Below are 14,101 nucleotides of genomic sequence, written 5' to 3' on the forward strand. Positions count from 1 at the left end.
CTTATCCTAACAAAAGTAGTCTTCGCCTGCAAAAGGCTCTGGTGGTGACGCCGTCTTGGGATTCATGGTGACCTCTGTCTTGCCGTCTTGCTGGTCTGGGTCTCGTTGCACCGGTATGGAAACCTTTGCTTGATGCCTCGGTACTCCGCGCCTGCGCTTGCCCCCTTGGCACCAAAGAGGAAACAAGGACGCTGCGCGCACTGGCGCCCGCCTGGTCTCGATCGTTATGGCTCACGTCACGAGGACCTCGCGAGGTTTGCCTTGCCTTGATTCTTCGCCCCTCATGAGCCTGCCTGGCGAGGCCGCACCTGAGGAGGTCTTGCGTCGTTCGCCTCGCGAGGCTTGGCCCCTCGCGTGGGTCTTGAATGCCTTGTCGATGAAGATGGGCCGCGCCGGCCCCCTAGCTCAGCCACGCCGTGGGCCGCAGGCACGCAAGTCTGGGGACCCCTGTTCCCAGAACGCGGATAGTAGCCCCCGGGCCCAAGGCGCGCTCGGGCTTGGCTTCGAGGCAAAGCCAAAGGTCAAGCGCGGAGCTCCGCGGGCCCCAAAAGCCTGCGGCCTCGGTTGACGCATGGCGGTTGATTGGACGTGGGCGTCTCCGCTTCCCCACGCTGCCTCGGCAACTGCCCGACTTGACAAGTCCCTGCGACATGCAAGAAAAACCATCATTACCTGTGATCATGGGGGGCACTGGTTGGCCTTCTCCTTCTCCCCCACTTCTTCCCATTCCGCCTGCTTCTTCCTCCTCTGCTCCACCACCGACTCCAATGGCACCGTCGAAGAGGTTCTCCGCCGCGGAGAAAGGAAAGGCCCGTCGTGAGGGGCCTGACTCCTCGGCGCCCAAGCGGGGACGTGGCCGTCCCCGCAAGCACACCACGACTCTCGCCGTGGCCCCCCGCTACCGGGGTGGCGCCGCTGCGCGTGGTGGGGGTCGCTCCGGTCACGGCAGCCCCGTCGATGAGGTGAGACATGCCGTGGTTGCACGGCCTCCCCGGCCACGCTTCCACTCGGCAGAGCTGCTGCCGGAGTTCGTTGTCTGGTCAGAGGATCCGGCTGGCAACTGGCTTCAGCTTCCGCGCTTCTTCGTCGACGAGCTGCCGGCCTCTGGTCCAGGCGGGCTCTGGCTGCAGGCGGACGGCTACTGAAGCAGGGCCTCCTAGGTCGCGGTTGAAGTCTCCGCCGCGGGCAACATAGCTCTGGCCCGCGGTTGGCAGATGTTCGCCCGCGCGCGTGGCCTGGGCAGGCGGTGCACCCTCCATTTCAAGTAAGACGGTGATGCGACCCTCTACGTGAGGGTGTTTGGGGAAGATGGTCGCCGCGTCGGGTGCTGCCCCGAGACGAACGACGGTGAGGAGGTGCTCGGTCTCGGCAATGGCCGTGACGAGGGCGAGCCCGCCGGCCACGCCTCGTCCATCTACGGTGACTCTTCTCTTGGCGAAAGCTCTAGCAGCGGCGGCTATGACCAGCCACCACGCCGCCGCGCTCTCTTCGAAGGTGGTCGCGGGTCGTCTCGTCGTCGCACCTCCATGAAGCGCGAGGAGGGATCCGGCTAAGCTCGGGACGTCGCTAGAGGCCTTCCCCCGTGGTTCGCTGCAACGCCGCTTTTGTTTTGTTCCTCTTTTCTTTCCTGTATCAAAATGAAACCAGTATGGGCCCGGAGGGGCGTGTATCGAACTGTGATTCCTCAATCATTATGCTATGCTTGTTATTTCCGTGCTGTGTCGTTATTTTGTGCGGAGATAAATTAGCCTGGCGTGTTCGGGGCAGCCTCTTCTTCACGAGGCACTTGTTTCCTCGTGCCCGTCTTGGCTTAGTGGTTGCTCAGGAACTGCAAAAAATTCGTTAGGAAGCTCGCTAGGAGACTTATCGCTCATCCGAGCCTTGACCCAGTGCTTCATATCGCGGTACCAGAGGGGCACTGATTCGGAGAGATGTGCCGGCTTATGGGCTCGAACGAGGGTGCCTCACGAGAAAGCAGACTGAAGGCAGAGAGAAGGACCAACACTGGAGGAAGAAACCCTTGCGAAGGCACCTGCCTAGCCCCCTCGTGAGGTATGCAAGAGAGAGAACATAAGCGAACTAGATTCGGAAAAGGCAGCAAAAGGCGACGGAACCAAATCAGCAAGGAACACCAGAAGCAAACTTCAATTAACAGAAGGCGAGCGAACTACGGAAAGCAAATGAAAAGCCGCGTCTGGCACCTAGTCAAGTATTCAAATCTTCTCACCAGCGCGGAGCTAAGTGCTGCGACTAGGCGTGGGAGGGTGCCCCCGAGGCCTGAGGGCGGCACTCCTGAGACTCCGGGGCGTGTACAACCCCACTCATTATTACGTGAGTGTCACGGGCGGCGATTCTTCACAGGCACCGGGCCTTCTTCACAGGCACTGGGCCTTTCTTCATAGGCACTGGGCCTTGCTTCATGGTTAGAACTTCCAGAGGTGCTGGATGTTCGAGGCGTTCTGGATGGGCACCCCGTCCTGTGTCTCCAGGTGCGCGGCGCCAGGCCTGGAGATATGGACGACCCTGAACGGGCCCTCCCACATGGGTGAGAGCTTGTGCAACCCTTCCCTGGAGAGTACGCCTCAGGACGAGGTCGCCTGCCTCGAGCGTCTTGGAGTGGATGTTGCGACAGTGGTATCGCCGTAGTGCCTGCTGGTACCTTGCTGCCCTCAGTGCAGCTTTGCGGCGACGTTCCTCCCCCAGTACGAGGTCCATCCCCCGCATGGCGTCCTGCTGCGTTTCATCAAACGCCAGGACCCGTGCGGAATGATGCTTGACCTCATGAGGGAGGACTGCTTCGACTCCGTAGACAAGGAAGAACGGGGTCTCGCCCGTCGGCTTAGTGGCGGTGGTCCGGATGGACCACAGCACGGACTAGAGCTCGTCGTGCCAGCCCCTGCCGCAGGCCTCGAGCTTCTTCTTGAAGGTCCTGGTCTTGAGGCCTCTCAGGACCTCCGCGTTGGCGCGTTCAGCCTGGCCATTGCTCCTGGGGTGCGCCACCGAAGCGTAGCAGATCTGCGTTCCAAAGTTAGCACAGTATGTTTTGAAGAGGTTACTGGTGAACTGCGAGCCGCTGTCGGTGATGATGCGGTTGGGGACCCCGAAACGGCTCACGAGGCCCTTGATGAACTTAACCGCGGAACCAGCTGGGATGGTGCGGACAGCTTCCACTTCCGCCCACTTGGTGAACTTGTCGATGGCGACGTAGAGGTAGCAGTAGCCCCCTGGCGCTCGAGGGAATGGGCCCAAGATATCCAGCCCCCAGACCGCAAACGTCCATGTAAGCGGTATAGTCTGGAGGCCCTGAGCTGGCTGATGGATCTGCTTGGCGTGGAACTGGCAAGCTTCGCAGGACTTCACCAGCTCAGCTGCGTCGTTGAGCGCTGTGGGCCAGTAGAATCCACTGCGGAACACCTTGCCAATGAGAGTCCATGACGATGAGTGGTGTCCGTAGTCCCCGCCGTGTATGTCAATCAGCAGCTCCTTCCCCTGGTCCCTGGAAATGCAACGCAGTGAAACATCATTTGGTCGCTTCCTGTACAACTCACCGTCCTGGATGCAGTATGCCGTGCCTTGCCAGGCCACGCGCTCTGCATCCTCTTCCTTCTCGGGTAGCGCCCCTTGCATCAGATATTCCTTGAATTCCTTGGTCCAACATCCCTCTTGGGGCCCGAGCGCCAAGAGCAAGCGAGCTCCTGAGGTTGGGCCACAAGCTGGGGCTCCCGTGGCAGGAGGTTGTGGGACCTCCTCCCGAGGCCGTGCTATGCTTGAAAGTGGTGGCGTCGCTGACGGCTTGAAGAGCCGCTCCTCAAAGACGCCAGGCTCTTGGGGCTGCCGCTTGGATGCCCTCCTAGCGATGTCATCGGCTTCCTTGTTGGTGCCACGGGGCACATGCTGCACCTCCAGGCCTAGGAACTGCTTTTCCATCTTACGTACTTCTGCGAGGTACGCCTCCATGTGCTCGTCCTTTGGCTCATATACTTTGTTGGAGAAGTTGACTAGGAGCTGTGAGTCGCCCCTAACGGTCAGTCGCTTTACCCCTAGAGCTGCCGCGACCTTTAAGCCAGCTATGAGGCCTTCGTATCCTATGATGTTGTTGGAGACCTTCTCGCCCTGCTGAAAACAGAGCTGCATAGCGTAGTAGAGCTTGTCCTGTGTGGGCGAGATGAGTACTGCTCCAGCCCCGCGCCATGGTGCGCGAAGGCACCATCAAAATACATGACCCATCCGTCGGGCGCCTCACTTCCTGGCGAGGTGGACCGGTCCTCGCCCACTTCAAATGCCGGGGCATCCATCCATTCCGCCACAAAATCAGCGAGCGCGGCTCCCTTGATGACTCTGGTAGTGCTGAACTCCAACTGGAACGCCTGCAGCTCGATGTTCCACTCAGCGACCCTTCCAGTGGAGTTGGGGCTCCTGAGCACCCTCTCCAATGGGTAGGCCGGGACGACCTTGATATGGTGGCCCTGGAAGTAGTGCCGCAACTTGCGCGAGGCCACCAGGAGCGCGAGCAGGAGCTTCTAAGGCATGGGATATCGTGCCCTCGCGTCCCTCAACACCGTGCTGACGAAATACACCGGGTGCTCGACGAGGACTGGCGTGTTGGTGAGCCTCGCGTCTTGTGAAAGCTGGGGTGCCTCCTGAGGTGGTGGGACCCCTGGCGCCTGATCGCTTGCGGGAATCTCTACGGTGTCGTCCTGCCGAGCTTGGTCTTCTGTTGCTGCCGCTATGGCTCTTGCTGCGCCTTCCTGATCTTCTGTCATCTCTGCTGGCGGCGTAGCTTGGCGCAGCGCGCTATTGGCCTGGTGCTCCTCCCGAACCGCCACTAGCGCAGCGCTAGCGGAGTATGGGGTGGCGGAAAGATAAAGTACTAGAGGCTCGAGAGGCCGTGGCGCCACCATCACCAGAGGGCTGGTCAGGTATCTCTTGAGGTCTTGGAAGGCTCGGTCGGCCTCCGGAGTCCATTCAAACGGGCCCTTCTTCTTCATCAGCTTGAAGAAGGGTAAGGCGCGCTCTCCCAGCTTGGACATGAAGCGCCCAACGCAGTCACCCGACCAGTCAGCTTCTGCATTTCCTTGAGGGACTGCGGTGGGCTCATGTCCTCAATGGCCTTGACCTTCTCCGGGTTCGCCTCGATCCCTCTGTGTGACACGAGGAATCCCAGCAGCTTGCCTAAAGGGACACCGAACACACACTTTTCCGGGTTAAGCTGCAAGTTCACCTGGCGCAAGCTCTCGAAGCTCTCCTCCAGGTCTTGGATCAAGGTTCTCACCTCCCGAGACTTCACCACAATGTCGTCGACATAGGCCTCCATGTTTCTCCCGAGCTGCCGCCCTAAAGCGATGTGCATCAGCCGTTGAAAGGTCGCACCCGCGTTGCGCAGTCCGAAGGGCATACAGGTGTAGCAGTACACCCCACACAGGGTCAGGAAGGCTATCTTCTCTACATCTTCCACCGCCATGTTGATTTGGTGATACCCTGAGAGCGCATCCGGGAAGCACAGTAGGTCGCACTCGGCGGTGGAGTCGACGATCTAGTCGATGCGCGGGAGAGGGAACGGATCTTGAGGGCATGCCTTGTTGAGATTGGTGAAGTCGACGCACATTCGCTCCTTCCCGCCTTTCTTCGGCACCACGACGGGGTTCGGCAACCATTCGGGGTACCTAACCTCACGAATGGCACCTGCCGCCTTGAACTTGCGGGTCTCTTGGACGATGAAGGCCTGCTTCTCCGTGGACTGCCGCCTTGCTCGCTGCTTCACAGGGCGCACATTGGGGCATACCCTTAAGTGGTGCTGAATCACCTCTCTCGGGACCCCCACCAGCTGATTGGGCTCCCATGCGAATATATCCTTGTTCGCGCGCAAGAACTTCACCAATGCTTCCTCTTGGCTGGGTTGAGGCCGGCACCTATGGTGAAGGTAGCTCCTGAGGAGCCGTCCTCGTCGACCGGCACCTGCTTGGTTTCTGCCTTGTCTTGGGGGAACAGCTGCTTCTTCTTGGTTGGCGCGGCCTCCTTGGCCTCAGGGGCACCGGCGCCGACGGGCTGCGCCGCCGCAGCGGTCTTGAAGGCAAGTTTTGGTACACAAGAGACTCTTTGTTATTTGGTTGCAGGGTTGTTTGAGAGAGACCATCTTCATCCTACGCCTTCCATGGATTGATAAACCTTAGGTCATCCACTTGAGGGAAATTTGCTACTGTCCTACAAACCTCTGCACTTGGAGGCCCAACAACGTCTACAAGAAGAAGGTTGTGTAGTAGACACAAGCAGTTTCTAGCGCTATTGCCGGGGAGGTGAGTGCTTGAAGGTATATCTTTAGATCTTGCAATAGAATCTTTTTGTTTCTTGTTTTATCACTAGTTTAGTTTATAAAAGAAAACTACAAAAAATGGAATTAAGGGTGCCTCATATGCTTCATCTTTTAATATCTTTTGTGAAAATGATGGGAAGGAAAATTGTGCTCAAATCCTAGAAGAAGAATTACATAGAAAACTTGGCATAAAATATGTGAATGATGGGCATGATTGCAATGTTGTTAGTATGAATTCTTTGAATACCCATGATGCTAATGATATGCAGAGCCACAAGCTTGGGGATGCTATGTTTGATGAAGATGATATGTTTAGTCCCCCAAGTTTTGATGAGCAAATTTATTAGGATGAAAGCATGCCTCCTATTTATGATGATTATTGTGATGACATGTATGCTATAAAGAATAATTATAACCATGAAACTTGTCATCATGATTTTATTTTTCAATTGGATTATGCCTCACATGATAGTTATTTTGTTGAGTTTGCTCCCACTACTATTCATCAGAAGAAATTTGCTTATGTGGAGAGTAGTAAAATTTATATGCAAGTAGATCATGAAAAGAATGCTTTATGTGCTGGTTATATGGTTGAATTCATTCATGATGCTACTGAAAATTATTATGAGAGAGGATCATATGCTTCTACATATTGCAATAATATCAAGTTTCCTCTCTATGTGTTGAAAATCTTGAAGATTTGCTTCTTTACCTTCCTATGCTAGTTGATTATTGTTCCCATAAGTTGTTTGCTCACAAAATCCCTATGCATAGGAAGTGGATTAGACTTAAATGTGCTAGTCATATTCTTCATGATGCTCTCTTTATGTTTCAATTCTTATCTTTTATGTGAGTATCATTGAAATCATCATACCAAGCTAGGGGCGTTAAACAATAGCGCTTGTTGGGAGGCAACCCAATTTTACTTTTGTTCTTTGCTTTTCGCTCCTGTTTAGTAATAAATAATTCATCTAGCCTCTGTTTAGATGTTGTTTTATTGTTTTAATTAGTGTTAGTGCCAAGTATAACATTTGGTAAGACTTGGGTGAAAGTTAATGTGATCTTGCTGTAAAAAACAGAAACTTTGCGCTCACGAGATTAGCTGATATTTTTTACTGGAGAGCGCTTTTAGGTTGATTCTTTTTGCACATGATTAATAGACAAATTACTCAGTTCCACCAATTTATTTCAGAATTTTTGGAGTTACATAAGTATTCGAATGATACAGATTACTACAGACTGTTCTGTTTTTGACAGATTTTGTTTTCATTGTGTTGTTTGCTTATTTTGATGAATCTATGAGTAGTATCGGAGGGTATGAACCATAGAGAAGTTGGAATACATTAGATATTACACCAATAAGAATCTGAGTTCAAAACAGTACCTAATTGGTGATTTATTTTCTTATACTAACGGAGCTTACGAGTTTTCTGTTGAGTTTAGTGTTGTGAAGTTTTCAAGTTTTGGGTAAAGATTCGACGGACTATGGAATAAGGAGTGGCAAGAGCCTAAGCTTGGGGATGCCCAAGGCACCCCAAGGTAATATTCAAGGACAACCAAAATCCTAAGCTTGGGGATGCCCCGGAAGGCATCCCCTCCTTCATCTTTGTTCATCGGTAACTTTACTTAGAGCTATATTTTTATTCACCACATGATATGTATTTTGCTTGGAGCGTCATTTTATTTTATTTTGTTTTACTTGATGTTTGAATAAAATACCAAGATCTGAAATTCTTAGATCATAGAAAGTCTTCACATAGTTACATAATTATTCAATTACTCGTTGATCTTCACTTCTATCTTTCGGAGTAGTTTGTCGTTTGCTCTAGTGCTTCACTTATATCCTTTTAGAGCACGGCGGTGGTTTTATTTTGAAGAAATAGATGAATTATCATGCTTCACTTATATTATTTTGAGAGTCCTAAACAACATGGTAATTTGCTTTGGTTATGAATTTAGTCCTAATATGATGGGCATCAAAGAGGGATATAATAAAAACTTTCATATAAAGTGCATTGAATACTATGAGAAGTTTGATTCCGTATGATTGTTTTGAGATATGAAGATGGTGATATTAGAGTCATTATAGTTGAGTAGTTGTGAATTTGACAGATACTTGTGTTAAAGTTTGTGATTCCCGTAGCATGCACGTATGGTGAACCGTTATGTGATGAAGTCGAAGCATGATTTATTTATTGATTGCCTTCCTTATGAGTGGCGGTCGGGGACGAGCGATGGTCTTTTCCTACCAATCTATCCCCCCTAGGAGCATCCACGTAGTACTTCGTTTCAATAACTAATAGATTTTTGCAAAAAGTATGTGAGTTGTTTATGACTAATGTTGAGTCCATGGATTATACGCACTCTCACCCTTTCACCATTGCTAGCCTCTCTTGTGCCGCGCAACATTCACCGGTACCATACACCCACCATATACCTTCCTCAAAACACCCACCATACCTACCTATTATGGCATTTCCGTAGAAATTCCGAGATATATTGCCATGCAACTTTCCACCATTCCGTTTATTATGACACGCTTCATCATTGTCATATTGCTTTGCATGATCATATAGTTGACATTGTATTTGTGGCAAATCCACCTTAATAATTCTTTCATACATGTCACTCTTGATTCATTGCACATCCCGGTACACCGCCGGAGGCATTCATATAGTCATATCTTGTTCTAAGTATCGAGTTGTAATTCTTGAGTTGTAAGTCAATAAAAGTGTGATGATCTTCATTATTAGAGCATTGTCCGAGTGAGGAAAGGATGATGGAGACTACGATTCCCCCACAAGTCGGGATGAGACTACGAACGAAAAATTAAAAATTAAAAAAAGAGGCCAAAAAAATAGGGGAGAAGGCCCAAAAAAAGAGAAAGGCCAAAAAAAGAGAAGGCCCAAAAAAACAAAACAAATTGAGAGAAAAAGAGAGAAGGGGCAATGCTACTATCCTTTTACCACACTTGTGCTTCAAAGTAGCACCATGATCTTCATGATAGAGAGTCTCCTATGTTGTCACTTTCATATACTAGTGGGAATCTTTCATTATAGAACTTGGCTTGTATATTCCAAAGATGGGCTTCCTCAAAATGCCCAAGGTCTTCGTGAGCAACCGAGTTGGATGCACACCCACTTAGTTTCTTTTTGAGCTTTCATACACTTATAGCTCTAGTGCATCCATTGCATGGCAATCCCTACTCACTCACATTCATATCTATTGATGGGCAACTTCATAGCCCGTTGATATGCCTAGTTGATGTGAGACTATCTTCTCCTTTTGTCTTCTCCACAACCACCATTCTATTCCACCTATAGTGCTATGTCCATGGCTCACGCTCATGTATTGCGTGAAAGTTGAAAAAGTTTGAGAACATCAAAAGTATGAAACAATTTCTTGGCTTGTCATCGGGGTTGTGCATGACTTAAATATTTTGTGTGATGAAGATAGAGCATAGCCAGACTATATGATTTTGTAGGGATAGCTTGCTTTGGCCATGTTATTTTGAAGAGATATGATTGCTTTGTTACTATGCTTGAAGTATTATTATTTTCATGTCAGTATTAAACTTTTGTTTTGAATCTTATGGATCTGAATATTCTTGCCACAATAAAGAAGATTACATTGAAAAATATGTTAGGTAGCATTCCACATCAAAAATTCTGTTTTTATCATTCACCTACTCGAGGACGAGCAGGAATTAAGCATGGGGATCCTTGATACGTCTCCAACATATCTATAATTTTTTATTGTTCCTTGCTATTATATTATCAATCGTGGATGTTTTATATGCATTTATATGCTATTTTATATGATTTTTGGGACTAACCTATTAACCTAGAGCCCAGTGCCAGTTTCTGGTTTTTCCTCGTTTTTGAGTATCGGAGAAAAGGAAAACCAAACGGAGTCCAATTGACCTGAAAATTAACGGAGATCGTTTTTGGACCAGAAGAAGCCCACAGAGCATCGGAGATGGGCCAGAAGAGTCCCGAGGCACCCACGAGGGTGGGGGCGCGCCCTACGCCCTGGGCGGGGCCCCTACCTCGTGGCCGCCTCGGAGACCCCCGTGACTTGTTCCCGGCGCCAAAACCTCTTATATATACAGAAACCCCCAGAACATAACCTAGATCGGGAGTTCCGCCGCCGCAAGCCTCTGTAGCCACCAAAAACCAATCGGGGCCCTGTTCCGGCACCCTGCCGGAGGGGAGATCCCTCACCGGTGGCCATCTTCATCATTCCGGCGCTCTCCATGACAAGGAGGGAGTAGTTCACCCTCGGGGCTGAGGGTATGTACCAGTAGCTATGTGTTTGATCTCTCTCTCTCTCTCTCGTGTTCTTGATTCGGCATGATCTTGATGTATCGCGAGCTTTGCTATTATAGTTGGTTCTTATGATGTTTCTTCCCCTCTACTCTCTTGTAATGGATTGAGTTTTCCCTTTGAAATTATCTTATCGGATTGAGTCTTTAAGGATTTGAGAACACTTGATATATGTCTTGCATGTGCTTATTTGTGGTGATAATGGAATATTCATGTGATCTACTTGATGTATGTTTTGGTGATCAACTTGCGGGTTCAGTGACCTTGTGAACTTATGCATAGGGGTTGGCACACGTTTTCTTCTTGACTCTCCGGCAGAACTTTGGCGTGCTCTTTGAAGTTCTTTGTGTTGGTTGAATAGATGAATCTGAGATTGTGTGATGCATATCTTATAATCATACCCACGGATACTTGAGGTGACATTGGAGTATCTAGGTGACATTAGGGTTTTGGTTGATTTGTGTCTTAAGGTGTTATTCTAGTACGAACTCTAGGATAGATCGAATGGAAAGAATAGCTTCGTGTTATTTTACTACAGACTCTTGAATAGATTGATCAGAAAGGATAACTTTGAGGTGGTTTCGTACCCTACAATAATCTCTTCGTTTGTTCTTCGCTATTAGTGACTTTGGAGTGACTCTTTGTTGCATGTTGAGGGATAGTTATATGATCCAGTTATGTTATTATTGTTGAGAGAACTTGCACTAGTGAAAGTATGAACCCTAGGCCTTGTTTCAAAGCATTGCAATACCATTTACGCTCACTTTTATTGCTTGCTAGCTTGCTGTTTTTATATTTTTAGATTACAAATACTCATATCAATCATCCATATTGCACTTGTATCACCATCTCTTCGCCGAACTAGTGTACCTATACAATTTACCATTGTATTGTGTGTGTTGGGGACACAAGAGACTCTTTGTTATTTGGTTGCAGGGTTGTTTGAGAGAGCCATCTTCATCCTACGCCTCCCACAGATTGATAAACCTTAGGTCATCCACTTGAGGGAAATTTGCTACTGTCCTACAAATCTCTGCACTTGGAGGCCCAACAACGTCCACAAGAAGAAGGTTGTGTAGTAGACATCTATATGAACACTGCATTCCTTAATGGATTTCTTAAAGAAGAGTTGTATATGATGCAACCAAAAGGTTTTGTCGATCCTAAAGGTGCTAACAAAGTGTGCAAACTCCAGCGATCCATGTATGGACTGGTGCAAGCATCTCGGAGTTGGTATATATGCTTTCATAAGGTGATCAAAGCATATGGTTTTATATAGACTTATGGTGAAGCCTGTATTTAAAAGAAAGTGAGTGGGAGCTCTGTAGCATTTCTGATATTATATGTGGATGACATATTATTGATTGGAAATGATATAGAATTTCTGGATAGCATGAAAGGATACTTGAATAAAGAATTTTTCAATGAAAGACCTCGGTGAAGCTACTTATATATTGGGCATCAAGATCTATAGGGATAGATCGAGACGGTTAATAGGACTTTCACAAAGCACATACCTTGACAAGATTTTGAAGAAGTTCAAAATGGATCAGCCAAAGAAGGAGTTCTTTCCTGTATTGTAAGGTGTGAAGTTGAGTAAGACTCAAAGCACGACCACGGCATAATATAGATAGAGAATTAAAGTCATTCCCTATGCCTCAGCCATAGGTTCTATAAATATGCCATGCTATGTACCAGACCCATTGTGTACCTTGCCATGAGTTTCGCAAGGGGGTACAATAGTGATCTCGGAGTAGATCACTGACAGCGGTCAAAATTATCCTTAGAGGAATAAGGAAATGTTTCTCGGTTATTGTCGGTGTACAAAAGAAGGGGCGCACCTTTGTACCCCTTTACCTGTGCACGGACAGTCGGAGCCGCGCCCACGGCCGCACCAAGCAGAACAGGGGAGGTGAACCGAGGTAAAACTGAAGCCCAAGACAGCTAGAGCAACGCCAAGGCCGAGACCACAAAAGAGCAGAGAGACGAAGCAGGTTCCCCCGGCAAGACCCTTGCCGGGGCAGCCTCCGCGGCCCCGGCAAGGCCCTTGTCGGGGCGGCTCATCCAACACCAGCGGAGCGCATCACCCTTGAGCCCACGGTCTCCAACACCATCCACCACGTTGGGCCAGGGCTCAGGAGGCACCTCCATTGTGGCATGCAGATCTTTGTGAAGACAAGGAATATTCAAGATCAAATGAGGATTAAAAGATGGCAACCTCGGCAGGATCCTTGCCGAGGAAAGCCACATAACCCCCGGCAAGATCCTTGCCGGGGACGACTGCGCATCGCGGCAAGACCCTTGCCAGGCCACCCGGCAAGACCCTTGCCAAGAACGCCACCAGGGCCACCGCCAGGGCCGCACCAGCCAAGCTTCCACCGCCGTTCGCATGCACCTGCCAGCCCAACCAGCTGGGCTGGCACCTGCGTGGCAACATGCAGCTCCCGGACCAGATCAGCAAACACATGCGTGGCGGCATGCAGATCTTCGTGAAGACCCTACCGCCGCACCACCTCAGCGCGGCAACAGAAAAGCTAAGTCATTCAGAGCCTTGAGTTATTTCCATTTTTATATAAGGTTATCGTCCTCAGAGATCCTACCTATGTATGGAAAACCTGCACACAAAGGGGCCCTCCCGCGATTGGCAACGCCCTTGTTCTGTTTCCAGTCCGCTCAATAGCTCAAGCGGCCGCGTCAAGAGTGGCGGGGTAGCCTTCCGCACCTGGCAACGCTCTCGATTCTGACTCGAGTTAAGCTCGACAGTTCGGGCGGCCAGGTTAAGGGCGGTAAGGTGGTTCGCCCGGCAGCAAGCACACCCGGCAGGCCAATGGGGATCCGTCCCCAAGACGCCGCCCTGGGTTTACGCGCCGGCAGGCCTACCCAGTTACGTAGGTTGGACATACAAAGGAAAATCGAACAGGAAAATAACGTGCATAATATCAAAGTACTGCATCCGTGACACATCCGTGACATTTTGGGCCGAACGAAAAAAAACTTCTGTCATACATATGACACTTCTGTGACGATAATTGTGACAAAACCCGGTATCATCATAGATGTGGTGGGCTCCTACTTCTATGACAAAAAATCATGACAGAAAATGGGCTTTTCGTCCTGGGCGGGACGGAGACGCAGCTGCATGACATTCTTTGGGCCATCCATGACGGAAAAAACCGTGGTAGAAGCGAGGGCGAGGAAAATTTCAGGGAGTTCCCGGTTACGGTGGGAGGTCGGGGGCCGAGCGATGCGCATTTCTCTCGTACACGTACGCGCGTGTGTGCGAGGCGTTGGCTCTAACTGAACCCGAGCGAGGCGTTGGGCTCTAACTGAACCCAAGCGATTGCACTGCAGGCTACGCGTTACTGAACCCGAGCGATCGATCGATGGCTTTTAACTGAACTCGATCGAGCGATTCCTTCGCTACTGCTGCTAACTAAAGCCGATCGATTGGATGAACAGTGAGCAT

The sequence above is a fragment of the Triticum aestivum genome, chromosome 5D, assembly GCF_018294505.1.
Source record: "Triticum aestivum cultivar Chinese Spring chromosome 5D, IWGSC CS RefSeq v2.1, whole genome shotgun sequence".
NCBI lineage: Eukaryota > Viridiplantae > Streptophyta > Magnoliopsida > Poales > Poaceae > Triticum > Triticum aestivum.